This window comes from Myotis daubentonii, chromosome 2, assembly GCF_963259705.1.
Source record: "Myotis daubentonii chromosome 2, mMyoDau2.1, whole genome shotgun sequence".
Lineage (NCBI taxonomy): Eukaryota > Metazoa > Chordata > Mammalia > Chiroptera > Vespertilionidae > Myotis > Myotis daubentonii.
In genome coordinates, this window is record NC_081841.1 from 153007830 (window position 1) to 153035770 (window position 27941).

At 40.4% G+C, this 27941-nt stretch overlaps 1 pseudogene; it reads left to right on the plus strand.

Moving 5' to 3' along the window:
• Positions 1-789: 789 nt before the first annotated feature.
• On the plus strand, positions 790-27098 carry LOC132226727 (large ribosomal subunit protein bL9m-like; annotated as a pseudogene).
• Positions 27099-27941: the final 843 nt, after the last annotated feature.

The following is a 27941-nucleotide window of genomic DNA, read 5'->3' on the forward strand; positions in this document are numbered from 1 at the left end:
GTATACCAAACCTTACCTTTTGATATGTATATCTTCTTTGCCTTAGTGCAATTTGTGTTAATAAAGAGCCAGGGGTCCAGAGACTCAGGGAACTTGGTTATGGAAGCTAGGTCTCCTCTGGCTCCTCAAAATGCCTTCCAAATTTATATTTCATGTCTAGTCTCTTTATTGATTTACATGCAGCCCTTCTCCAGATTCCTGAACCCTTTTAGATGCTGGATAACACCCTGGCAAATAAATGAGACTTTATCAAAATTAAAAGCTTTTACACAGAAAAATAAACCATCAACAAAATAAAAATGGAACTCACTGCACAGGAGAATGTATTTGCCAATGATACATCTGATAAGGGGTTAATTTCCAAAATATATGAATAACTTATTGTCATAGTAATACTGATAATGATAGGAAATAAGTAGAGTGTTACAATGTTATAGCAATAGCAAATAATTAAAGAGTGTTATAAGAAATGTAGAAAAATTATTTTTTTGTGAAATATTAAAGAGCACAGGGAATGACCACTTTGGCCAAGCCCTAGTTGAACCATATTGATAAGACCATAGCTGAATGCTACCCTTAGGAATGACGTATGCAAACCTGATAGACACCTTCTGAGTGACACTGTGATAGATGACCAGCTTGTACTCTGAGTAACACTTGTGTGGTGCTGTATGTTACTGATAGCCACCTGGACTGCTGTGGGTGAGAACAAGCTTAAAAATGGGTCCTCGGCTTCAGACATCAATCATCCTTTTGATCCACGCTCCATGCTGCCTTGCTCCACGCCAGATGGCAGAAGAATGGCCGAACCTGCAATTGCGAGACTTCGGCCGCCCTCCTCCTTCTGATTTGACCCAACCAGACGGACAGCCACCCAAAGACGAATCCGCGGCTGCCCGCAGAGGATGCCACGCTTCCCTGGGGACCCCATTAAGTCTGAGCCCACAGCAGCAGGAACCTTGTGAGCAACAAAGTGTTGCTGTGTGATTTGCAACTGCATATTTGTGTGTGGCATAATTCCTCCGGCTGTCTTAACTAGATTAATATAAGGTCAGATGATAATGCCCACCCTTGGTCCTGCTTGCTTAGAGTAGTCTCTTTGCTAACAACTACTCAATGTTCAAACACCTGTACAGTTAAGTTTATCTCAAGGGACGCCTTGGATAACATCCCATATACTCTACTCGGACACTTATACAACTCAACACCAAGAAAACAAACAACCCAATTAAGAAATGGGCAAAGGACCTGAATAGACACTTCTCTAAAGAGAACACACAGATGGCCAATAGACATATGAAAAAAGAGCTCAATGTCACTAATCATCAAAAAGATGCAACTTAAAACCCTATGCCTGGCAGAATGGCTATTATCAATAAATCAACCAACAACAATTGCTGATAGAGATTTGATGAAAAGGGATGCTTGCACACTATTGGTGGGAATGCAGGCTGGGTGCAACCACTGTGGAAAACAATATAGAGTTTCCTTAAAATATTAAAAATGGAACTGCCTCATGACTCAGCAATCTGACTTCTGGAGATAAATCCTGAGAAACTGAAACACTATTTGAAAGAATATATGTACCCCTATGTTAATTGCAGTACTATTTAGAATAGCTGAGATCTGAAAACAGCACAAATGCCCATCAGTAGATGAGTGGATAAAAAAAGCTGTGATACTTTCACACAATGGAACACTATTGATGCATAGTAATCTCTATTTTGTAAAACTGCTATTTGAAATTCTCTATTTTAGATGGTCCTTGTTCTGTGAGTCAACTCTGCTATTCTTAGATGGTTCCTTAATCTATGAATTAACCCTGCTTTTTAGCTTCTGTGAATATATGCTTTTTAGCTTACTTGAATAATAGGGAAGATAAACTTAGCTGTCTGACCTTGTAGGCTAGGGACTGATACTCCCATACTCTCATGCCAGGTGTTTTAGTTATCTCAATAGAACTGTGTTGTACTCAAGGTTACAGGCTTCCTGCAAGATATCTGCTAAGCATACATGGGATTCTTTGAAAACTTGCAAAGGTCCAGAAACTCCATATTTGGAAGACAAAGGGGCTGGGTGGTATAAAGGGAAAACTTCCTCCATATTGCTTTGCTCAGAATTTGGAAGCATTCTGGGCCTGCTAGCATAATAAAAGACTCCAAATTAATTGGCTCACTAAGGCGCCTTCTGTTAAGCTTGCTGATTTACAATATAAGGAGTAGAAAAAAAAAAGGTAATCTTACCTTTTGCAATCTAATGAACAAAATATAGTGACCAACAAAATAGAAACAGAGGCATTAATACAAGAAACAGACTGACTGAATGAAAGAAGATGAAGGGATTAAGCAAAAAACATCCCATATATACAGGCATAGATAACCATGTGGTGATAGCTAGAGGGAAGGAGGTGGGGGTAGGTGAAGGCAGGGAAAGAGAGGGACAAACAAAGACAGAAGGAGACTTTGTCTGGGGCAATGGACAACAGGATGCAGTGTAAATGTTTTCTTGATTTGAACACTTGAAACCTGTATGATTTTGTGAACCAATGTCACCCCAATACATTTTTTAAAAAAGTTACATATGAAATTCTTTGCAAAGATTTCTATTTCAGAATACTAAATAGAAACACAGAGCAGCAGAAGGTATATTTCCATAGAATAGGGAAGCTGAAAAGCTGCAACAGGTACATTTCCATAGAATGAGTGAGCTGGGAACAGCAAAAGGTCTATATTTACAAAATAAAGAGAAGAAAACAATTCATCCAGAAGGAGAAGAAGAAAGCCCAAAGGGAGTGGGAAAACAATAAGGAAGGAGGGGTGAGGTTCAACCTTTGAGACCATGAGTTACTATAGTAACCAGTCTAAGGGAATAGTGACCAATAAGGGGGGATATTAAAGGCACCAGGATCTGCAGCCTTTATAAGCCATAGGGGAAAAGAAACTCAGTGGGACCCTTTCCACCTCCCCACATGGGAGTCCATTCTGTAGGACTCTTTTCCTTCCCAAGTGGGAGTCTGTACTTGTTCTTTAACAAATCTCCACCTTTGCTATACCACCTTTTGTCTGTGGATTCATTCTTCGACTCTGACAAACGAAGAATCTGGGTTCCAGTCTGAAAATTCCGTATCATTGTGAAGAGTCATTTTAATTATAATTGGTCCAGTATCCTCTGGTTTAGACCATCACTGTGAGAGCTGACCACCTCCTTCTCTGACTAAGCACCAGAAGGCCTTTTGTAAAAAAATATATATATATATTTATTTATTTATTTCAGAGAGGAAGGGAGGAGAGAGAGTTAGAAACATCAATGATGAGAGAGAATCATCGATCAGCAGCCTCCTGCACAACCCACATTGGCGATGGAGCCCACAACCAGGGCATATACCCTGACTGGGAATTGAACCATGACTTCCTGGTTCATAGGTCCATGCTCAACCACTGAGCCATGCCACTGGGCCAGAAAGCCTTTTGATTGCTAAGAGAAGATGGTTAGAATCATAGACTTACTTCCTGTAATATAGGTAGGCTGCAATTCTTTTGTTTTCACTGACTTCTAAGCACACCTGCCCAGACTTGTTTAAACAACTAAAAGCAGAGGTTATGCAGCTACACTGAGAATACAGACACTTTTTGTATATTCTCCTTAATTATTCTCAAATTTCTCTTCTAAGTCACTTCCACTAGGGTTCACTGAGAGTTATAAAACACAGAGTGTGGACTTGTTATCTTTGGGGTGCACTCTGTGTCCCTACCTGTGCCAGTGGAAGTGGAATACTTGAGAGATTGTAAGGAAAGTAATTTTCTGAGACTCACATGGGAGAATGAGTAACTTTTTTCCCCCTGGAATTAAACCCTTGCGTTTTCAATGTCACATTTCCCTTTGTCCCATCATGTAAAAAGTCCAATCTTGTCTTATCAGGGCAAGGAGTAAGGCCACTTCCCAGATTCCCAGTCCATATAAAGTACAGCCCAGTCAAGCATCTGGCTGTCCATTTCATGTGAGGTTCTTAAGGCCATGTGGCTATGAAGGCACAAGGACAAGTGTGGGTTATGGAGCAAGAGAGTGCAAGGGAGCAGGAGCAATGTGCCTGTGCATGCAGGAGAGGGGAGAGGGAGAGGGAGAGGGAGAGGGAGAGGGGGAGGGAGAGGGAGAGGGAGAGGGAGAGGGGGAGGGGGTGGGGAAGGGAGAGGGTGAGAGGGAGAGAGAGAGGGAGAGGGAGAGAGGGAGGGAGAGAGAGGGAGAGGGAGAGGGAAATTTTTGCCTGGGGACTTTAACTGGGAGCTTAACCAATTAACCCTTCAGGATTCTGCCTGCTTGCCTTGGATCAACCCTCCTAGCCAATGATCTTTGTTCCCCAGGCTAGACTGGCAGACAAACACCTTTCCTAAGTCACCCAACTTCATTGCCCATGCACCCATCTCCCCCTTTGCTTTCTTCCTACTATTAATATTAACAAACTAGCTAATTATAGTGATAGATTAACATTTTAATTTTACTGAAAAGCATTGGTAATTTAACACTTGTATCCATAATGTACTCCCTTCCACAGAATTTCGGTTTTCAAACCTAACAGCAGTCTGCAAAACATAACAAGCAGGATTACATAAAAACACACAGAACATTTTTTTCCTAACAGATGAGTGGCTTTCAGAGAAGACAAGAAGCAAAAGACGTGACTCACTTGACTCTTCAAAATCCCATCTCTGCTTTGCAGGTGCAATTTCAGGTCTCACTGCTTCCCAGTGTGGGCTGAGATAGAGCCTCTTGCTTCTTCTGACAGTATTATGCTGGATTTCTCCTTTAAGTTCTCTGTGTGTGAGAGTGTGTGCTATTGCCCCAAATTTGTGACTGCATTTTTCTTCACACTCCTTTTTTATATCCTATTTTTTTTAATTTCAGCTTGATTTAGTTGACAAAATATTTATATACTTAAAGTATACATTGCAGTGATTAGATGTAGGTACACATTGTGAAAGGATCTGCCCACTAAACAAATTAACACATCCGTCACTATAGTGTTTGTTTATCCTATATAATAAAGAGGTAATATGCAAATTGACCATCACTCCAACACACAAGATGGCCACTTCCATGTGGACGCAAGATGGCCACCACAAGATGGCCAGCAGGGGAGGGTAGTTGTGGGCGATCAGACCAACGGGGGGGGGCAGTTGGAGGCTACTAGGCCATCAGGGGAGGGCAGTTAGGGGTGACCAGGCTGACAGGGGAGCAGTTAGACGTTGATCAGGCTGGCAGGGGAGTGATTAGGGGATGATCAGGCTGGCAGACAGAAGCAGGTAGGGGCAATCAGGCAGGCAGACAGACGAGCATTGGGAGCCAGCAGTCCTGGATTGTGAGAGAGGTGTCCGACTGCCCTCGAGGAGTCCCAGATTTGAGAGGGTGCAGGCTGGGCTGAGGGACACCACCCCCCATGCATGAATTTCTTGCACTGGTCCTCTAGTTTATTCATATATTTATTTGTTAGAACATGTTCTACTCTGTTGGAAAATTTCAATTTTATAATACAATTATTATCACCTCGTTTTATATTATATCCTCAGTTCTCAATCAGTTTAAAGCTCAGTTTGTATGCTTTTACCAATCTCTCTATTTATTCCATTCATTGTCACGTTTCAATTCACTATTTCTATGAGTTTGACATTTTGTTGTTGTTTGTTTTAGATTTACATATGAATTACAGCATGCAGTATTTATCTTTTCTGCCTTATTTCTTATAGTCCAATGCCCTCAAGTATCACCCATGTTGTTGCAAATGGCAGAAATTTATTCTTTTTAATGGCTTAACAATGTTCCATTATGTATATAATTCATTTATTCATTGAGAAACATGGTTTTCTTTTTTCATATCTTGACCATTTATAAAGAGCCAGTTGAGGTACCACTTCCACCATCCTTTTTTGGTCTTGCCTAGTATGATCTCCCACATTTTGTTTTTTTAAAAAGTCTTTATTGTTAAAACTATTATGTATGTCTCCTCCCCCACCATTGACCTCTTCCAGCCCCCTCCCATCTCCCAACACAGGCCCTCACCCCCCTGTTGTCTGTGTCCATTAGTTAGGCTTATATGCATGTATATAAGTCTTTTGGTTATTCTCACCCTCGCCCCCTCACACACACACACACACACACACAGTCCTCCCCTGCCTTCCTTCTGAGGTTTGACAGTCTGTTGGATGCTTCTGTTTCTCTGAATCTATTTTTGTTCATCAGTTTATGTTGTTCAATATATTCCACAAATGAGTTAGATCAGGTGATACTTATCTTTCCCTGACTGGCTTATTTTGCTGCTTAACATAATGCTCTTCCATTTGTCTTTTAAGTATTATATTTGTTTTACCCACAGGATGCATTTTTTAGGAGTAGATATTATTACCTTAGGAAGGTTGGCTGTGGTGGAGGTGAGGGGTATCTTTGGCTAACTCTAACCTAGGCACAGAATATGTTCTTGGTTTTTAAAAGAGGGTAAATATTTCTATCCTGCATTCTTATTTCCAACACAACTAGCAGAAATGAGATGCTTTTACTAGTATATCTATTTGTCTCTAATTTAATGCAATCACAGAGAGTTATAGTTCTAATATCTTCCAGCATGTCTGCTGTTGGGTCTCACTTTTAATAAGAAGAAATTCTGCATTTAAGAATAATATTATTCTGGCCCTGGCTAGGTGGCTCAGTTGGTTGGAGCATTATCCCCTACACAAAAGGTTGCAGGTTCGATTCCCAGTCAGGGCACATACCTAGGTTGTGGGTTTGATCCCTGGTTGGGCACGAGGCAACCGATCAATGTTTCTCTCTCCCAGTCTCTTTCTCTCTAAAAGCAATAATAGCCCTTTGGTGAGGATTTAAAAAAAAGAAGAAGAAAGAAAAGAATGATACTATTCTATGAACGGGCTTATTTTCATTTCATTTTCTGTGGCAAAGGATGTAAAATATTCCTCCTTCACCAAACCAACATAGGTCCTACACAACTTTTCATTTCCTGGTCATTGAGGCAGAGGCTTTTGGTTTCCATTATGTAAATAGTCCCTGGACGGTGCCTGGTGCCATTGGCCTGACCTCTCAGTCCAGTTCCTCACCTATGTTTCTTCTTGTTTAGGTAAACTGAAGTCTGCTTTTGATAGAGCAGGGTAGAATCTGAAGGGAGGAATAAACAGCTCACCAGGATTCCAGGCCTAAGTGCATACTCAACAGTAAAAGCCAGAGAAACTTGAGTTTCAGTGAATGGTATTGGGTCTCCATATAATTATTAAAAAATACATTTTTCCATATTGTTGTGTGTGTGTGTGTGTTTGGCACAGATACCACTTTAGGCAACTCTGAAAAGGAAGAGGAAGAAGTCATGGGGTATGAGCAACGACCATATTAAAAAAATAGTAATACCCTAACTTTGGAAAATCCCAAGTTTAAATGTGAAAATAAAAAAGGTTCAAAATTATTTCTATAAGTTATTTTGAGTTCAAAAATAATTTAAACCATACAGACAACCATTATGGGGAAGACCAAGTAATGCTTAAATACATTTACTCATGCAAGGAGAAAAGCTCATTAAGAATTTTTAACCATGATTTTCTGCTTTTATTGACTTTATATACCTGATATGTTTTCTTGTTTTTCTTATTATATATAAAAATATTACATATATAGTGAAAAATTAAATAATAAAAGTTTGTAATAAAAGACAACTTATTTCATATGGTGCCCTATACCCAGTCTAGTATCTCTCTGCAAACACTATACCTATTTGCATGTTTGTTTTTAATTTGGAGGTTGATAAGGTCATAGCTCTAAAAACGTTATTATTGCAGTTATTCTTGGTTTATCTATTGGTGTTCTATAAGGAAAAAGTATTTAACTTCTAATCCACCCAACTAATAGTCCTCATTCATCTCATTTTTTCACAAGTGTATTCTCATTATACTACTATGATATGATTTTAATTGCTTTATTGATTGCTTTGTAACAATCCATGAGAGTCTTAAAATTCTGTTTCTCTTTCCATGAAGTTTATACAGTTCTTTTTTATTTGAAGATTTCTGCAGGATACTAGGATTATCTGTCATTTTCTTAGTCAATAACAATTTATAGAGCATCTACCACATGCCAGGCACTGTTTTATTCAGAATTCAGTAGAGAACAAAACAGTTACACAAAAAAACATAAATGATCTTGTTGTCATGGGATTTACATTCTAATACAAATTAGTAGCTCCAATTTTAATACTGTACTTCAATTATATTTCTAGCACCGAAGATCAAACACAATCTCTTTTCCTATCCACCATTTTCTCTAAAAGTTGTCATTCTCTATTTTATAAAATATTGAATCTTTTCCTTCAGTTGTGCGTTTTTGCAGGTGTTTAGTTATTTGTCACTGTTAATAAAATAATGAAGTGCCTTCGACATATCCTAAAATTTAGTCACAGTCATACTATACACTGAGTGGCCAGATTATTATGACCACCTGACATTTGTAGGCAAATTTGCTATACACTGCATCATATGGGATATGGAAGCCGAAGGCCTGTTCAAACACCTTTGCTGTCTGCAGTTACCAAGATAAAAATGTCTCCAATTAGCACAGGAACACAAGGATTGGACAGTCGAGCATTGGAAAAGTCATGTGGTCCGATGAATCACGTTTCCAGTTGCATCATGCAGATGGCAGAGTGAGAATTTGGCAGAAACAGCATGAAAGCATGCACCCCAAATGCATGAGTACAACCCTTCAAGCTGGTGGGGGCAGTGTTATGGTTTGAGGCATGTTTTTCTGGCATGATATGGGCCCTTTAATTCGTGTGCAACAACGTCTGAATAGCACAACATACCTAAGTATCGTTGTTGATCAAGTTCATCTTATATCATGTTGATGGCCTATCCCAATGGAGATGGCTTCTTCCAACAAGACAGTGCACCATGCCACGGTGCTCGTATTGTGCAGGAGTGCTTTCAAGAACATAAAGGAAACTTTACCTTGCTTAGGTGGCCCCCACAATCACCAGAACTCAATCTAATTAAGCATTTGTGGGACGAAGTTAAAAGATCCATCAGGCAGCTGGTTCCACAACCATCAAATCTCACAGAACTGGACAGTGCTATTCATCAGGCATGGTGTCAGATTCCTCGCACCACCTTTCAACATCTCGTGGAGTCAATGCCAAGAAGAATTGCCGCAGTATTGAAGGTAAAAGGTGGCCCAACGAAGTACTGATGGGGTGGTCATAATAATCTGGCCACTCAGTGTATATAAAATGGAAAGTCCCTCCTCCCTTTCCCCAGGTTACTTCAAAGCACCTCTTGAAGAATGAACTCATTGTGCAGGATTATTGCTCACATATCATGGTTTTTGACTTAGAATCAGTGTTTTCTGAATTTCCATATACTTAGTATTGGTTTTTCCTGATATTCCTATATGTTTTCTTCCTATTCACCCTCAAATAACTTGAGAAATAACATTTGGTATATAATCTTACTATTGCTCTTATAATTATTTGGTAATTTGAATTAATATGGAAATTAAGAATATTGTTTTCTCAGAAGTTGGAAGCCTTTGCAGCATTAATTCTTATATTCTGTATCTACACTAATAAAAGACAAACATGCAAATTGACTGCACCTTCGCTACACCTTAAGCCAAGCCCACTAGCCAATCAGAGCGACTATATGCAAATTAACCCAACCAAAATGGCAGCCGGCATCCATGGAGCTGGAGCAAGCAGGAGGCTTGGTTGCCCCAGTGATGGAGGCAGCCAACTTTCCGCCTGCTGCTGCTGGCTCTGAGCTCCATTCAAAGCAACAAAGTTTCAATTATAGAAGGTAAATAAATCCCAGAATAAAAAAAAGAAAAAAAAAAAGAAAAAAGAAAAAAAGGAGAAGCTGTGAGCTTCCATCACTGGGGGGGCTTGGCCAGCCTGAAAACGGCCCTAAGCCCCTCACCCAGACTGGCCAGGAATCCCAGTGGTGACCCCCCCACCCTAAAGGGGAGTGACCAACCTGAAAACAGCCATCAGCCCCTCACCCAGGCTGGCCAGGCACCCCAGTGGGGACCCCCACCCTGAAGGCGGTGTGACCAGCTGAAAACACCCATCAGCCCCTCACACAGGCTGACTAGGCACCCCAGCGGGACCCCCACCCTGATCCAGGACACCCTTTAGGGCAAGCCAGCCGACCCCCACCCATGCACCAGGCCTCTATCCTATATGATAAAAGGGCAATATGCAAATTGACCTTAACAGCAGAACGACTGGGAATGACTGGCCACTATGACATACACTGACCATCAGGGGGCAGATGCTCAATGCAGGAGCTCCCCCCTGGTGGTCAGTGCACTCCCACAGGGGGAGCTCTGCTCAGCCACAAGCCAGGCTGATGGCTGCCAGTACAGCGGTGGTGGTGGGAGCTTCTCCCGCCTCCTCAGCAGCGCTAAGGATGTCCAACTGCAGCTTAACGCTGCTCCCCTCTAGCTAGTGGACATCTCTTGAGGTCTCCCAGGCTGCCAGAGGGATATCTGATTGCCAGTTTAAGCCCAATCCCTTGGGGAGTGGGCCTAAGCCAGCAGGTGGTCATCCCCTGAGGTGTCCCAGACTGGGAGAGGGCACAGGCCGGGCTGAGGGATCCCACCCCCCGAGTGCACAAATTTTTGTGCACCAGGCCTCTAGTTAATAATAAAAAGCTTGATGCCAGTGTGATGTGTTTCCTTTAATGGTGACCATTATTGGCCAAGATTTTAAAATGTCCTCTTTTATTGTGGTATTGTAAGATTTTCAAGAATATTTCCTTAGGGTTTTTAAATTATTTACCTTGATCCATATTTGGTGTGCCTCTCTGATCTGTCTACTTGAATCTTTTCTCAGTTCTGCTAGATTTTATGTTGTAAGAATTTATTTTGATCCATTTAGTCTGGTATTTCTTTTTAGGTAGACTTTGAACCTGCCAGATTAGCAATTTTTTTTTTCCACTTAGAACTTTCTTTTACATTTTCTCTTTTTTTGTTGTTGAGATTTTCTTGATACTATTGACTGCATCTTTAATTCTTTATTTAGATTTTTTAATTTTATTCTTTATATTTGTCATATTTGATATTTTTTCTTTGACAGTTTCTCTTTCATAGCTCTTTAAAATTTTAATTGACATAATTTCTCCCAACTTTCTCCAAAAATGACAATTAAAATGGTTTGTAATGTTTTCTCCATAATTACATTTACTCCAAGGCCAGCTCTATTGTGTATCTTGATTTATTTTATTTAAAAATATGTTTTTATTGATTTTTAAGAGAGTGAGAGAAACATCTATGAGAGGGAACCTTTAAGTAGCTGTCTCCTGCATGACCTTCCCTCTCCCCCACTGGCATCAAGCTGAAATCTGGACATATACCCTGACAAGGAATGGAACCTATTACCTCTAGGTGGATGGGATGAGCCTCAACCAACTGAACCATGACTTGATCTTTATTTTTAATAACTGCTACCATTTTTTATAAGTCCCTCATCGAAAATTCATCTTTTGAAAAATGAAGGAATAGAAGACAGTGATTATTTGAGATAAGGGTTTTGGGTTCCTCTCCTTCTAGATTTTTGGACCTGTTTTCACATTTATGTTTTTTCTGAAAAGGCAGGCTGTTAGGAAGATCTGAGGACGTCCCTGAAGCTCATGGACTGGGACACTCAACTTTAGTGAGAATAAGTAGGTCACTAGATTGTGAAGGCAGGAATATCATAAAGAAAAGCACATCTGTGTTTATTAGGGCCAATCGCTTATTTCAGAGCCTTTTCTTTTTAATATAGGCACTTACTTTCTCTGGAGAAAACCCTTCTCATTCTTGCCTAAGAGAGAAAGCAGGCTCTCAGTCACTTTTTGAATGTGAGGGTCATCATAATTATATAGGACAGTGGTAAGGGGAGGTGAGTGGAGGGTACTGGTGATTGGCACAGATACTATAGACAAAAGTTTCTGTTTCTCCCTGATAGATCCTCCCTTCCCCCAACTGGTGGGCGGAGTATGATGTAACCTGCAGCCCGGAAATACCTGTGTGACTAACCATGTACCTTATATGGACTATACATTGGACCACCAATCCACACCTGCCAAATACCCTAAGCCCTTGTCCTATATGGACAATACAGTGAGCCACCAATCAGTGTGTGCCGAGTACACTAAGCCCCCACCCCTTCCCATTCCGCCCCTCAAAAGGCGTGCCCACCCCTGTACGTGCTGCTGTCCTCCCCTTGCGAGGCAGCCCGGCAGGTCCTTCTCCTCTAATAAAGCCTGTAGTCCTGGTTTTCAGCCTCTGTCGGATTTTTTCACTCCCATTCTCACTCTAGTCCTTGGTACTTATCTACCCAAGCTCTGAGACCAGCCTTTCTCTACGAATCCCTGGACAACTGCTCTCACTTTCACTGCAGACCCCTTAGGCACTTATTTTGGACTGTGACTATTTCGTCTTTTTTTAATCTTCAGTACCTTCCATGTGCAAAAAGTCTAGTTCCAAGATCTGTTAAAATCACCTCAACTTCCTCATTGTGTCGATAGCTTTGTTCCTGGGTGTAAATGTATATTATCATTCCACTAGCAACTGGGTATGGAGAGGAAACAAATATGTCTGACAAGTCTGCTATATTGAAATGGAAACTTTGACTTTTTTGTTCCTAGATTATTCACAGTAGTGGGAAGAATTGCTAAATAAAACAGTATACGAATCTCTTAGTTGAGCAACCTGATATATGTATTTATGCACATACATATGTTATCAGGGAAAAGCAGCACTGGGCGTTAGTGACGAGTTAGGTAGGATGTCAGTTCAGCAACCTCGTACTTAAGTCAGCTTGAAAGAATTCAGAGCCAAGGAACTCAAATTATATGGGAAAGTTCATTTAGAAAGTTACAGAAGTAGTATAAGGGCCCTTGGAGCTTAAGCGAAAGAGGGAGAGAGAGAGCATAACTGAGGTCTCTGTACAAAGAGCTTTTATACTGAGGCTTATGAGGGAATCCCAATAGAATAATCATCAGCTTTCCAGACGTGTCGCCTTGTGGTGGTTTCCGCTGATTGGTGGGTGCGAGGGGGTCATTAATCAATGCAGCTGGTCCTTATGTCAGCCCTGGTGTCACTGTCTCTCACTCTGATTTTGCTGCTTCTCTGGTCCTGGAGCCGAAACACAGCTAAAGCCTCAATGTGACCCTTAGGAGTTAATGCTGAAGGGAATGGTCATGCAAGGGCTTTGAAAGGTTAACATGGTGGTCAATGGAGAAGCTAAATAGCCACTTAGATGGTTGATTAAAAAAAGTGAATTTATTTAAGGGGGATAAGATATCCAAAGGGAAGGGCTGCAGAGCACTGAGCCAAGGGGACATTGGGTTGATGGTGGCAGCAGCCAGGAGCTGGAGTTTCATCCTTCTATGCCAGTGATGACGAACCTATGACACGCGTGTCAGAGGTGACACGCGAACTCATTTTTTTTGGTTGATTTTTCTTTGTTAAATGGCATTTAAATATATAAAATAAATATCAAAAATATAAGTCTTTGTTTTACTATGGTTGCAAATATCAAAAAATTTCTATATGTGACACGGCACCAGAGTTAAGTTAGGGTTTTTCAAAATGCTGACACGCCGAGCTCAGAAGGCTCGCCATCACTGCTCTATTCAGTCACTGGTGGGAAGCTCTGCTGTCAGTGGGCCTGCGGCTGAGTTGGTGGGCTTGGCGTGTGGCTGGAATGCAGGTGTGGGATCAGGTGTCTTTGGGACAGTTTGCATTCCTTAGATGGTCTGATTCCAGGTGTCCAGTGAGTTTTTCTTGGTCTCTGTCCTCCTGTGGTGGTTAAATGTGGGGTTCAGGGTGCAGACTTTTCTTCTTGTGAGTTCTTATCCGATGAAGCTGAAGAATGAATTTGTGGACTAAGATTTCTTTAATAAAAATGTAGGAGTTTATTGGAAGCATATACCAACTCTCCCTGGTGAAAGGAGTTTTAGGGGTGAAATAGGCAGGTTTGGGAAGTTTTAGGAGTTGGGGGGCCCAAGGGGGAGAACAGCAGGGCTACAAAGCTGGCATAAATTTACAAAATAAAGGGAAAGGAATCCACTCATTCACAGAATAAAGGGGAAAGCCACAGGGAGTAGAAACACAAAAGGGAGAAAAAGAGGGGGATCCCACCTGGGGTTTGACCTCTGAAGCTGCTATTGTGACCAGTCAGAGGGAATATTAGGACACAAAGAGCCACAGCCTTTATAAACCTTAGAAAGGAGGGACTTAGTGTGTCTCCTTCTCTTCCCCACGTGGGAGTCTGTGCTTGCTCCCCAATAAATTTCCACCTTTTCCTATACCATCTTTGGTCCATGGCTTCATTCTTCAAATACACCTAGACAAGAACCCGGTAAATCACCTTTGCATCCTGCCCCGAGGAAAAACCACGGGTTCCAGTTTAATTTCCATATTTCATTAGGAAGGGGTGTCCCCACAGGAGACTCCCTGGGGAGGGGTCCCCAAATGGGAAAACCTGCTCTCTCTCTGTGTGTGTAATGGGAAAAATCTAAATCCAAAAATCTAAAACCTGACTCATGTCTCTTTTTCTTTTATGTATGCCGCAGTTCTTTGTCCAACCCTGACCCTTTCTAATTGGACCCTTCCTCAATTTAGGACCCCCTTGCTTTCCTCATTGGTCATTTTGCTACATAGTATCAGTTTCAAAGCTCAAAGCCCATGTGGGCCCCCCCTCCTACTCTCCCCTTATCTTGCAACATTCCTCAATCCTCTGTGAAAATATGTTTCCTTCTTCCCCATATCTTGTGACTTTTCTTTATCCTCTATGTCTTTTTCCCTTCTTATCCTGTGGCATTTCTCTATCCTCTGCATAAGTAAGATAAGCATTCTGGCATCTTGGAGCTATTTCTGTCATCCACATATGCATTCCTCTCCCGTGGACCCTCTCCATTTCCTAAACCTGACTGTTTTGTCTCTAAAATTCCTTTCGGTGGGAAGGTTACAAATGGCCATTAAGAACTGTATTGCCCTAAAGCCCTAACAGGCTTATAATTTTGCCCATGGTTAGGCACCTGGGGCTCTCTGCTCTGGTAACCCTCTGTACCCTGGCCTATCAGTCCGCACAGTGAGGCCTGGGGGTCCCACAGCTCCACGTGGCGCAGAGGAGGCCGGTCCCAGCATCTCTGCTGCCTCACACGGAGGAGGTGGGTCCCACTGGAAGAGGTGGGCTGTGGCAGGGGAGGGCAGTTGTGGGTGATCAGGCTGGCAGGGGAGGGCAGTTGGAAGAGATCAGACCTGCAGGGGAGGGCAGATGGGGGCAATCGGGCCTGCAAGGAGGGGCAGTTAGGGGTGATCGGGCCTGCAGGGGAGGGCAGTTAGGCATCAATCAGGCTGGCAGGCAGAAGCAGTTAGGGGCAATCAGGCAGGCAGGCAGGCAAGCGGTTAGGAGCCAGCAGTCCTGGATTGTGAAAGGGATGTCTGACTGCCGGTTCAGGCCTGATCCCACAGACATCCCCTGAGGGGTTCCAGATTGGTGAGGGTGCAGGCGAGGCTGAGGGACAAACCCGCCCCCCCCAATCCGCGAATTTCATGCACCAGGCCTCTAAGTAGATGAATCAAACGCTTTTATTATTGAATAAGTGCCGGGGTCCAACCCCAGCAGGTCCAGGGGTTCCCAAAGGCGTAGACGGAGTTGGCGAAAAAGGAATGACACGGAGACAGCGTTCAGTTGATCAGCAGCCTAGCCAGGATCTCTAGCCAGGATCTCCAGCCAAGTTCTGGTCTGGATCTCCAGAGAGGTTCTGCCTCAGATCTCCAGCCAGGTTCAGTCACCAGGTTCTAGTCAGGTTCTCTTGCCATGTTCTATAGTCAGGTTCAGTCCAGGATCTATTGCCATGTTCTCTCCAGCGAAGTTCTTCTGTCTCCAGGCTCCGTGTAGGTTCTGTCTTCTGAATTCTCTTCTAAGCTCTGTCTCCTGAGTTCTGTGTTCTAAGTTCTGAGTGTTTCTGTCTTGTTACAACTGTATTTATACCAGTTGATTCAATCCTATCAATCTCTATTACAAAGGTTAGGGCGTTTCTTATCTCCATTCCAGGGAGAAAAGATTATGTAGTTTAAGCATGATTGTTCGTAGTTAAAGGGATTAATTACCCGCCTGGCACTTAGTTGAGGGATTTTATTCCCTCCCTAACTTCAGGGGAAAATCCCTACCTGGGGATTCAACCTTTCTCGGAGAGGTGACCTTGGTTAAAACACAGCGCCAAGAAGGTGAGCAAACATATTAAGAACCGTATGCCATATATGCCAGGTCCCTTGAAACAGCAAGGATGGACCGGCTCCCGGCAAATAAGCATTAATAAGAATGTGCACATTCCAGGACAGTGGTCAGCAAACAGCGGCTCACAAGCCACATGCGGCTCTTTGGCCCCTTGAATGTGGCTCTTCCACAAAATATCACGTGCGGGTGTTCACATACAGTGCGAAGTTAACTTAAAACTTTAAGTAAAGTTTATTAAGTTAATTTCAGGGAATGTTGTGGAGTGAAAGAGGTAGTGTCGAGGATTGAGAAAGGTATGTTGAGATGGTTTGAACATATAGAAAGGATGAACGAAAGGAGATAGATGAAACAAGTATATAAGACGAGTGTGGATGGGAGAGTTCGAAGGGGTCTTCCTCAGTGAACGTACCTCAATCAGATTGAGGATGTTTTTAGCAAAGGCCAGCTTAGGAGTACCCTAATTAAGTTAATAACAATGTACCTACCTATATAGTTTTAAGTTTAAAAAATTTGGCTCTCAAAAGAAATTTCAATGGTTGTGCTGTTGATATTTGGCTCTGTTGACTAATGAGTTTGCCAACCACTGCCCTGGGAGATTGCAGACAGAAAGAAATCTCACCCCTTTATGTAGCCAAGCAGACACTACCCATAACAGACATGTTTTCAATATAAACACCACTAGTCCTCAAGTAAGAAAGCTTAACAGCAGTATGTATCTTACATAGTTCACTCTAAATTTACCTGGTAATTTTAGTTACCATCTTATTAGCTAATTGGCTTTATTCAGAAAAGAAACAAACTTCTCACACATTTATTTGAAGCAAAGCACTCAGGAAATTAGGCTCATGATCTTTCACAGAAACTGGGAGATAGAGGTGTTATCTTCCTTGATTTTTAAATTTCAAAGAGATGGCTCTCAGGTCCTTGAAGAGGACATTCCTGGGTCATCAAGCAGAAGAACACAGACAATAATGGGGTGAAGGCCTTGGGGGAGGCAGGGTGCAGGGAGACAAAGGCAGGATGGGGGCAGGGGGTTGGGGAGGAATGTGGGACATCTGTAATAGTCAACAATTTAAAAAAAGAATATGTAGACATTTCAAAGAGAGAATAAAGTACTTGCAAGTTTTCTAAAGTAAATGCTCTAAGAAGAAGCAGGGGGAAGTTTCTTCCCTTATTTTCAACAGGGACAATTAGGTCTCATTTTAAATTTGTCCTTAGAACCCTTATATAAAATTTCTGTTTGTGTACTATTGAAACGTAGGGTGTGGGGAGCGGATCTCATCCTTGTGGGTTCTTGTCTTGAAGTTTGAAGAATAAAATTTGCGAACTGAAATGACTTGTTAGTAAAAGGGTGAAAATTTATTGGAAGCAAATACAGACTCCCACGTAGGGAGGGTGTCCCAAGGGGGTAACCCACTAAGCTACATTTTTCTAAGGTTTAAAAAGACTGTAGTTCTTTTTCACTTCATGCTCTCTTCTAATTGGACCCATTCCCCATTTTATGACTCTGTGCTTTTTTAATTGCTCAGTCTTTTTGCAGAATATCAGCTTCAAAGCCCAAAACCCACAAGGTGCTCCCCTCTTTTTCTCCCTCATATCTTAAACATTTCTCTACCTCCTGTGAACATGTCATCCTTTTCCCAGCTTTTGTAGTCATTTCTCTATTCTCTGTGAAAGTATGTTTCCTTCTTCCCAATACTCTGTGAATTTGCTTTATCCTCTGTGAATGCATGCCTACCTCTCCCCTTATCCTGTGACAACTTTCTATTCTCTATGAATGTATGCCTTCTGGTGGCTCCAAGTCCTCACCTCTTCATTCGTCCCCCATGGACCCTCTTTATTCCTAGGGCTCCCTAAACCTGCCTATTTTATTCCTAAAATTCCTTTCACTATCTAAAGAGGCTTGCAAAATTGTAATAAAGTTGAGAAAACTCAAACTGGAGATCCTTAGGAAACCAAAATGTGAGGTGTTGAGTTTGAGTTCATTGTCTCACAAAATCAAAGAGTGAAGTCATGGACAAAACAGATCAGTGAAAAGGCCAGTAGTGGAAAAGGTACAGCTAGGGTTCCAGGAGCAGGCCAGTGTCCAGAGCTTCCTTTCCCTGTTACAGTCAGGTGTTAAAGTCTCAGGATGGGTGCAGGGAGGTGCCTCCCCACCACAGGAACCCGTTGTGTGCAGGGGAGAGAAGAGAGAAGAGAGGAAGTGCACGCTTTTAAATCTAGGGCAGATTCATGTCTTGCCAGATCCTAATTTGTCCTTTCAAAGACATTTGCCTTGAGATTAGTTTATATACCTTATTGCCTTGTGATTGGTTATCTGCAAGCTGTCTGTCTTAGCAACATTCATACATGTTAAAGCTCATGTCTCTCATGAACAATCTTCCTTCCCCACCCAGTTGGGGGTTCTTAGTAACTGCCTAGTTTTACTTCCTCTCCCCCATCCCCCATGGTTCCTGTTCCTGTCTACCTAGCTTTCCCCTGTCTCCTCACTCACATTGTCCCATTGCTTTATTTTTATCCTGTACTTAGGTACAAGAACAGCACAAGTGATTATAGAAAATACTTTTTAATAAATTATTAGAGATAATGCAGAGTTTCTTCTGGTTTTAATACCTTTATCAAAATATAGCCTTAAGCAAAATGTAATTTTTATAAAATAGTGACTAAACTGTAAACCATAAGTGTTCTCTCAAGACTTCAGAATATGTGAAAATCAAAATAAAGAAAACAAGTGGTTTAAATAGTATGGGAAGAAAAGCACTGATTTGAAATGAGAAACCCTGTAAATAAAAGTGGAAGATTTAATGATTTTGCTTTAGCCGTTAAACCCCTTATAATAAATGTAATTATAACATGATTTAAATATCTGGTGAAAACACACATGAGGGCAAATTCCAAAGGTAATTTTGAACCCTTATTAAAAATACAGCAAAATCATAACTCCACATTACAACAGTAATTAACTATGGTTAAAGGTACCCTGAAGAGATGCAGTTACCCTTTAAAATAATTCTGCAATTTAGGTTGTATACTTAATATATTTCATTTTTTTTAGTTAATTGATAATTTGCCAGTTAAATTAATGTGAAAACCCCACTTTCTGACAGAGTGAATATTTTTCATTCATTTGGGTATATTATATTGCTATTTCTTGCAAATAATACTTAAGATGAACATCTTCCTCCTTACAGCTAAATATAATATTCTTAGAAAGTAGATGAGAATAAGGTGGTTACTATAGGGCATGTTCATTTATTGAGTCATTTAAATTTATAATAGTTCATAAGAGCAATAATAACTCTCTTTGAAACAAAATAATTATTTTCACATTTTTAAAATAAATTGACTATGGCTATTTTATGATAGGTTAGACGGAAAGGAAATAGAAATTTATAAAAAATATTAAACATAGCAATTTCTAAGTGGCTTACCCCAAGCTCTATTAACAGATTAGAAACATTTCATGATTGTTTAATGGAGAGTGAATTTCTATTAATCAAATCCTGTTTTAACCAATTGCTATCATTAAAAAAGAAGCCTATTTTGTCAAAAGTAAAAATTGCCCCTGGAAAATTTAAATGATAAAATTAAAGGTTAATTTAAATATGTGTTAGAGAGGAAAAGATAGTTACACAGACATTTTCAATTCCCAATAGCAAAACCATTTACAAAGTAAATCTCAGGATACTCATATACTTCAAGATTTGAAGATTACTTGTTATCACTGATTTAAAAATGTGTAACATGTAATCCATAACACTTTATCTACTTTAAGTTTTTCACCATTCTCAAATTGTTTTATTTCTTCTACCTTTGTACCGTGAGTAATAATATTGCTTTTTCTCTCCTCTTCTGTCACTTGGCCTTTCTGAACCCTTTTGAAGCATCTTCACCTAATAATATCAAGGGAGACTGCCACAGTAATATAGGAGAGAAAATCCTAAAATAGAGTACAGAAAATTTCAATTATTTGACCCTGGAGGGAAGGTTGATAGTCCTGTTTACCTGAATCACATAGGAGAGTAGTGTGGTCTATAACTGATGACAGTAATAAAGAAGTGTCAAAGACTATGACAATAACTATGATTTTTTTAGTGTAAAATGGATAATAACTTAAAACAAACAATGAGTTCATTCTCTAATTGCTAAAATATAGCATTTTATTTTTTTAAATCCAGTATTTAAGTTCCTTAGGCAAATGGAACCAGTGAGGTTTTGGATTGCAAATGTTATTCTCCAATCCTCCCAAAGATTCTGAGAGCTACAAGAAACTTAAAAGCATTTTTTTTTTTTCAGATATTGTCAAGCAGGCAGAACCAAAGTAGAAGGTTTAAGGAACAAAATCATTCTTTAATCAAAATTGACTTACTCATATCCAATATCAATTGTCAAACTCAGAGATAAATCAAAGGATATTTCAAACAAAATCTGAACAGGTTATTTGTGGAACTAAACAGTTGTAAGATTTATATGAAAGTTCAAATAGTCAAGAAAAGTCAAAAGCTATTATAGAATAAGAAAAAGGTGAAAAGACTTATTCAATTACATATATATCTCCTATCTAATAAAAGACAAAAAGGGTAATTGACCATACCTTCACTACACTTCCCATTGGCTAATCAGGGTGATATGCAAATTAACCACCAACAAAGATGGTGGCTGGCAGCCATGCAGCTGAAGCAAGCAAGAGGCTTGCTTGCTCCAGTGACGGAGGAAGTCAAGGTTCCCCACCTGCCGCGGCCCGGCTCTGAGCTCTTAAAGTAACTAAGTTTCAATTATAGAATATAAACAAACCCCAGATACCTGCTTTCAGCCAGTCCTGGCCACAGAGCTGGAGCGGGCTCTTAGCTCTAGTTACAGCAACAAAGTTTCAATTATAGAAGCTAAACAAACCCCAGATATCTGCTTTCAGCAGGCCATGGCCTCCAAGCTGGAGCGAGCAGCTCTCAGCTCCAGTGACAGCAACAAAGTTTCAATTATAGAAGGTAAATAAATCCCAGAATATAAAAGAAAAAAAGAAGAGGCTGGGAGCTTCAGTAGCCGGCCAGCCTGAAAATGGCCCTCAGCCCCTCACCCAGACTGGCCAGGCACCCCAGTGGGGATCCCCACCCTAAAGGGGGTGTGGCCAGCCTGAAAACAGCCATCAACCCCTCATTCAGACTGGTCAGGCACCCCAGTGGGAACCCCCACCCTGAAGGCAGTGTGACCAGCTGCAAACAACCATCAGACCCTCACCCAGGCTGGCCAGGCACCCAAGCAGGACCCTCACCCTGATCCGGGACACCCTTCAGGGCAAACCAGCCGGCCCCAACCTGCGCGCCAGGCCTCTATCCTATATAGTAAATGGTTAATATGCAAACTGACCCTAACAGCAGAAAGACTGGGAATGACTGGTCACTATGACATACACTGACCATCAGGGGGCAGATGCTCAACGCAGGAGCTGCCCCCTGGTGGTCAGTGCACTCCCACAGGGGGAGCTCTGCTCAGCCACAAGCCAGGCTGATGGCTGCCAGTACAGCGGTGGTGGTGGGAGCCTCTCCTGCCTCCTCAGCAGCGCTAAGGATGTCCGACTGTAGCTTAAGTTTGCTCCCCGCTGGCAAGTGGACATCCCCCAGGGCTGCCGGGCTGCCAGAGGGATGTCTGATTGCCATCTTAGGCCCAATCCCCCGGGGAGCAGGCCTAAGCCAGCAGGTGGTCATCCCCCGAGAGGTCCCAGACTGTGAGAGGGCACAGGCCAGGCTGAAGGGACCCCCCCCAAGTGCACAAATTTTTGTGCACCGGGCCTCTAGTATATATATACATATATAAATATATATATGTGTGTATGTGTGTGTATATATATATATATGTGTGTGTGTGTGTGTGTATATATATATATGTATGTATGTATATATATATATGTATGTGTATATATATGTAATGAAACATTTTAGTTAAGATGCTCTGATGTTGGCACATAAAGAATAGGTAAGAAATCAATTATGTTGAATAGAATAATAAGACAATTAAGTAGAATAAAAATAAAGTAAAAACTAGTTTATATGTATATGGACACTAGACTTAAAATAAACTAGTCTTTGACTACTCAAGGGGAATACCTGTATGATATCTATGTAGTAAAATACTTCCTAAACTGAAAGTAAAGCAGAAACTATAAGGCAAATGATAAATTTCAGTGTGTTAAACTAAGAATTTCTGCTCATAAAAAATAGCCAAATGGATGCTGAGATGATATTTCCAACAACTGACACAGGGCTAATATCCAAACTATATACAACCCCCCCAAATTAATACATAAAAGACACATTGTTATGGGTTCAATCAGCGAGATAGACTACCGACTCAGAATTTAAATTTAAGAGCCTTTATTAAGCTGGCCAGAGACTATAGCATGCACCTCCACGTAGGGAGCCTCATAGCTACAGTCCCAACCAAGAGTGCAGCAAAGCTTTTATTTGCAAAAACTACAAAGCGTTAACTAGCAGGGTAAAAGTTCAGGAGAAAAATGCTCCTGGCTGGAGCATATCATACCTCTTTGTTTCTTTAAAACAATTAGTGATTTTTCTATGCCACGGTCCCTGCCCCAAACACATTCAGTAATCTTTCCATGCCACTGTCCCTCCCCCTAGCACAACACTAACCAAAAGATTTAAAAAAAAAACTTACATATACACTTTATAAAAATTAAAATTGCCTACAAGCAAATAGCACCACTCATTAGTAATCAATGAAAATAAAATCACAGCGACATACCATTAGATTCCCACAGGTATGGCTGATATTTAAAAGTGTAACTATTGACAAGTTGTTGAGCAAAATGAATTCCCTTATATTATTGCAGATGAGTGTGAATTGGTACATTCACTTTGGAAAAGAGTTTGGCATTACCTGGTGACAAAAACACTCTCCTTGACCAAACTTGAGTAAGACTATTCTTTTTAAGATTTATTCATATTATTTTTAAATTTATTGTTGACACTATTAGAGATGTCCCCACCCTCCACTCCTTTGCCCACATCCACCCATCCCTCTCTGGGGCCATGATCACACTTTCATCTGTGTCTGTAGGCTATGCATATTGGTTCTTTGGCTAATCCCTTCACCTTCTTTCATCCAGTCCTCTCCTCTCCCCTCCCCTCTGATAGCTATCAGTCTGTTCCATGTATCTTTGCCTATTTGTTTTTCTATTTTGTTCATCAGTTTATTGTTGGGGAACAAGAGACTTGGTTGGAAAGTTGTAAGGAGGACATTCTGAGAAAAAGGAAGTGTGTTGGAGGCCACATACCCTGTTTATAGGAATTCCGACTTAGGGGAGACTCAGGGGAGTGTCCAAGGTGGTATCCCTAATTATTCCTTGACCTTTCCAAACAAGACTGTGTATGTGCAGACCCCTGGATGTTTACTGGAATCTTTATGCTTAATCCCTGGATGTCCTTGCCTAGAGGACAATGTAAACACATGTGTCCTCCCAAGATTACTCACCCTATTGATTTTATCTAAAGACAAAAATTCTAATAAAAGGCTAACAAGGCAGGCAATCAAGGCTGCTTTGGCCACTACAGCCAGGGGCCTCTTAGCCATCTCTTTCACAGTCAAACTGTGTCTGAGTAATCTGGTCATCCGGTGCTCAGGGGCTGCTGGTCAGCCCCAGCAGTTTAATTTGATTCCACATATAAGTGAGATCATATGCTGTTTGTCTTTCTCTGACGGTTATTTCACTTAGCATACTAGTAATACTCTCCAGGTCCACCTGTGCTATGGCAAAAAGTAAGATTTCCTTCTTTTTTTACAGTCATGTATAATTCCATTTACACAATTTCTTAAGATGAAACTTTTAATATACAGGGTTGGGAAAAAGTAGGTCTATAGCTGTAATGCAAATAACTAATACAATAATGAACAAATAATAAAACAAGAATAACCTGTGTTTTGCAGACTCACACCTGTAAACCTAATTTTTCCCACCCATGTATATCTTATACTGGTTCGTTTCTCTGTTTGAACCCCTGACTGATACATACTGTGCAGACATAATTATATAATAAAACAATAATTGAGAGCACAGAATTAAAAACAGTAAAAATCAGGGTATGAGATTATTGTGATCAAGAAGAGAATCACATGGGGCCTCTGACAGCTGAAAATATTTTCTTCAGGAGTGGTATGGTAACATGTTTTTTCATTATAAGCAATTGTAACCTGTACACTTAGGTTTATCTATTTTTGTGAGTTTCCATTTTTTTTAAAGCCTTAAAGACTAACTTTTGCATCATGCAAGATTACCTACTTTATACTGATTTAATATGGAACCCTATGTGTATATTCTCATTTAATTTTCTATTGGGAAATATTCTGTAGGATAGTATTTTACTATTTTTTTTCTGAGCTTCTTAAAGTGCTTTCTTCAGCTTACATTATAAAATAATTTTAATTCATTATGCAATCATGTTATAATCATTATAACATAAATATGTACACCAAGACAGTAAATTATATGTCTACAATGTATTTGAAATTTGGTTAGCAAATGTTCTGTATCAGTGTTCTGTTCTATATCAGTTTGTCAGCTTAGGTTGCTATAGTCATCTCTTAAAAAATGCTTGCAGTTTTCTTAAGGAAAAAACAATCTTTCAATGGAAAAATTGCTACTTTTATTCTTATTACCTGCATTCTCTAAAGGTGATCTGGGTTTGAGGGTTAAAGTTAGTACTTACTTCAGTTATATATTATGTCCTGGGGATGGGGGGTGGGTTGACACTGAGGATGAAAGCCTAGAGATTTATTTTTAAAAATTATATGAAGTTTAAAAGACTATTTAAAATAGTTTTAAAACAGCCTGTTTATTTTAAAATATATTTTGAATGATCTACAATAAACATAATAAAATATAGAATATAGGTTTATATGTATGTGTTTTTACTGTAGACTAAAAGAATAATCACACAAATATACAAAATCCATCTACAGGAAAATGTCAATTTGAAAACTTTTAAAAATTCACTCCCTCTACACCACAAATGTATATATTATTTTATTATTAGAACTAATGCATTTAGTAACATTTATATTCAGATTTCAAACATTTGGGAAATCATTCAAATTCTAGGTGTATATCTCACATCTATCAATAGATTCTCAGTGTCATACTGTCAAATTCTAAGGCAGTCTTTGAATTAAATACTCCAGTTCACGCTTTAACATAGGGATGAAAGTTGATCTAGCTTGACAGTTCTCTAGAAATAATCATTCTGACATGTCAAAGATGGAACATGCCTCGATCTCTACATTTATTCAAAAATGATGGAATCTAGGGAAAGGAAAAGAAGTAACACAAAGTCCTACACATCATAATTAGACACTTCAAAAGTGAAAAATAGCACAATTTATATGGGTTTGGATTAGGCACGGAGGATAGGAACATAGGAATATGCACCATTATATCTATAAAAAAACATTTTTAACCTTTTCTCAAAGTCACTGAACTCAGATTTGGGAAATTATGAGAAATTTTGGCATTTAACTTTTGTAGTCAGTTATTTTTTTAATGTGAAGTTTTGGGTAATTAGTAAATAAGAAGTGGTACAAATGTATTAAGAAATGTCAATTATCTTGTGTGTTTAGGTTTTGAACAAATTGTCCTTTTTTATTAATGTTGCTTTTGTAATTTGGTTAAGGTATCTTCAGCAACTGCTAATTAAGCACTGGTGTTCTTTCAAATCTGCCTTGTTTGATTGGTTATTTATGTCAGAGATTGATTTAAAGCACTGGTTATTTCCCCTTCTTTTAACAATGACTAAACTCATTTTGGACTGTGAATATTAGCTCAAAGGTTTTTCTTTCCATCCACAAATAAAAGTGATGGTTTTTCCAACTACTTCATTTGAATTAAGACCTGATAAGCAGAGGACGAGTCGGGGCGCTGCTCCGGCCCCAACTCCAAGGGGGCACCCCCGGCCCGGAGCGCGGCTTCAGCCTCTCTCACAACCAGGGCACGGTCATCGTGGAGCGCTGGTGGAAGGTGCCGCTGGCCGGGGAGGGTCGGAAGCCGCGCCTGCACCGGCGGCACCGCGTCTACCGGCTGGTGGAGGACACGAAGCACCGGCCCAAAGACAACCTGGAGCTCATCCTCACGCAGTCGGTGGAGGCTAAGAAAAGAAGGGAAGTTAGAAAGGATCCAGACCAAGGCCGGTGAGGCGACAGTGAAATTTCTGAAGAGCTGTCACCTGGAGGTGGGGATGAAGAACAATGTCAAATGGGAGCTAAACCCTGAAATAGTTGCCCGCCATTTTCTAAAAAACCTTGGTGTTGTGGTAGCCCCACATGCATTAAAGTTACCAGAAGAGCCCATCACACGATGGGGCGAGTATTGGTGTGAGGTGACGGTAAATGGGCTTGACACTATCAGGGTACCTATGTCTGTGGTGAACTTTGAGAGGCCCAAGACAAAAAGATACAAGTACTGGTTGGCCCAGCAAGCTGCCAAGGAAATGGCCCCCACTAGCTCCCAGACGATCTGAACCTGCTCTCCCTCAAAAGTGGTGAAGCAGAATCTGAGGCAGTGGAGCAAAGAGGAGCCAGCTCTGACCAAATACAGAATTTTAGAGGCCATATGGGGACATCGGACTAAACTGCATATATATGTTGAATTCTCCAAATTTGTCATCTCCATCTTCGACTATTATCACATCTCGCCTTATTGGGGCAGTCCTGCTCAAGAAGTACCAAGTTGTAGATATAAGGTAAATATTTAATAGATCAAAAACAGTCTAGATCCTATTTCCTCTTCCTCCATTGTAATTCATTGGAATAAATGGAAGGGCTAGCCATTGTCTTTAAAAAAAAAAAAAAAAAAAGACCTGATAAGCAAGAATCACTTCTAGAGTTGACATGGTACTTCAGCTATCTTTGTCCAACTGAGCTTAGATGTCTGTGATGAGTGAACCCTAATGGCAATGGCACAGCAGTGGGCCTATGAATAACAAACTACCTGAGTTGAGTCAGCTGGGTCAGCTACTGCTCCCTGCTCACAGAGGAGAGCTGGAAGCGACAGATCCATGAACTGCCTGATACACACTTGGGGAACACCAACTTGGAAACCTTATTTTTTTTTAATCTTTTGGAGACAAACTGCATAGATACAGTTGGTTCATTCTCCAGTTGTAATAAGATGATATTTTGGAAAATGAATAATAGCAATAAAAAGTGAAAATAATGTTTTACATAATGGAATAGTATTTGACTTGTAATTAACACATTTCAGTGTAGACTGTCAAAATATTTTCTCAGCTTTATTTGAAAATATCTGTGAATACTTTGACATTCCATGTATCAATTTAAACATTAAATATTTTTAGCTTTAGAATGCCAATGTTCTTGATAATTAATTTATACATATCTGGCATATTATAGGACCCATTTTACAATGGAGCAATATTTATATGAGGTTGTTTTATAGAACAGGGATTAAGTAAAGGTTTTCAACAGGATCACAAATGTTTTTTAATTTACATTATTAAATATACAAAGCTATTATTGAAGCAGGAATTTTGGGGAACATAGTCAGGCTTAGGGATTTTTTTAGAATTGGGGACCATGGAAAAGCATGGGGCTGCAGACTGGGAGAAGGTAGATTTCCATAACACAAGGAAGTCAGGTGCAGTTACATCTCCAT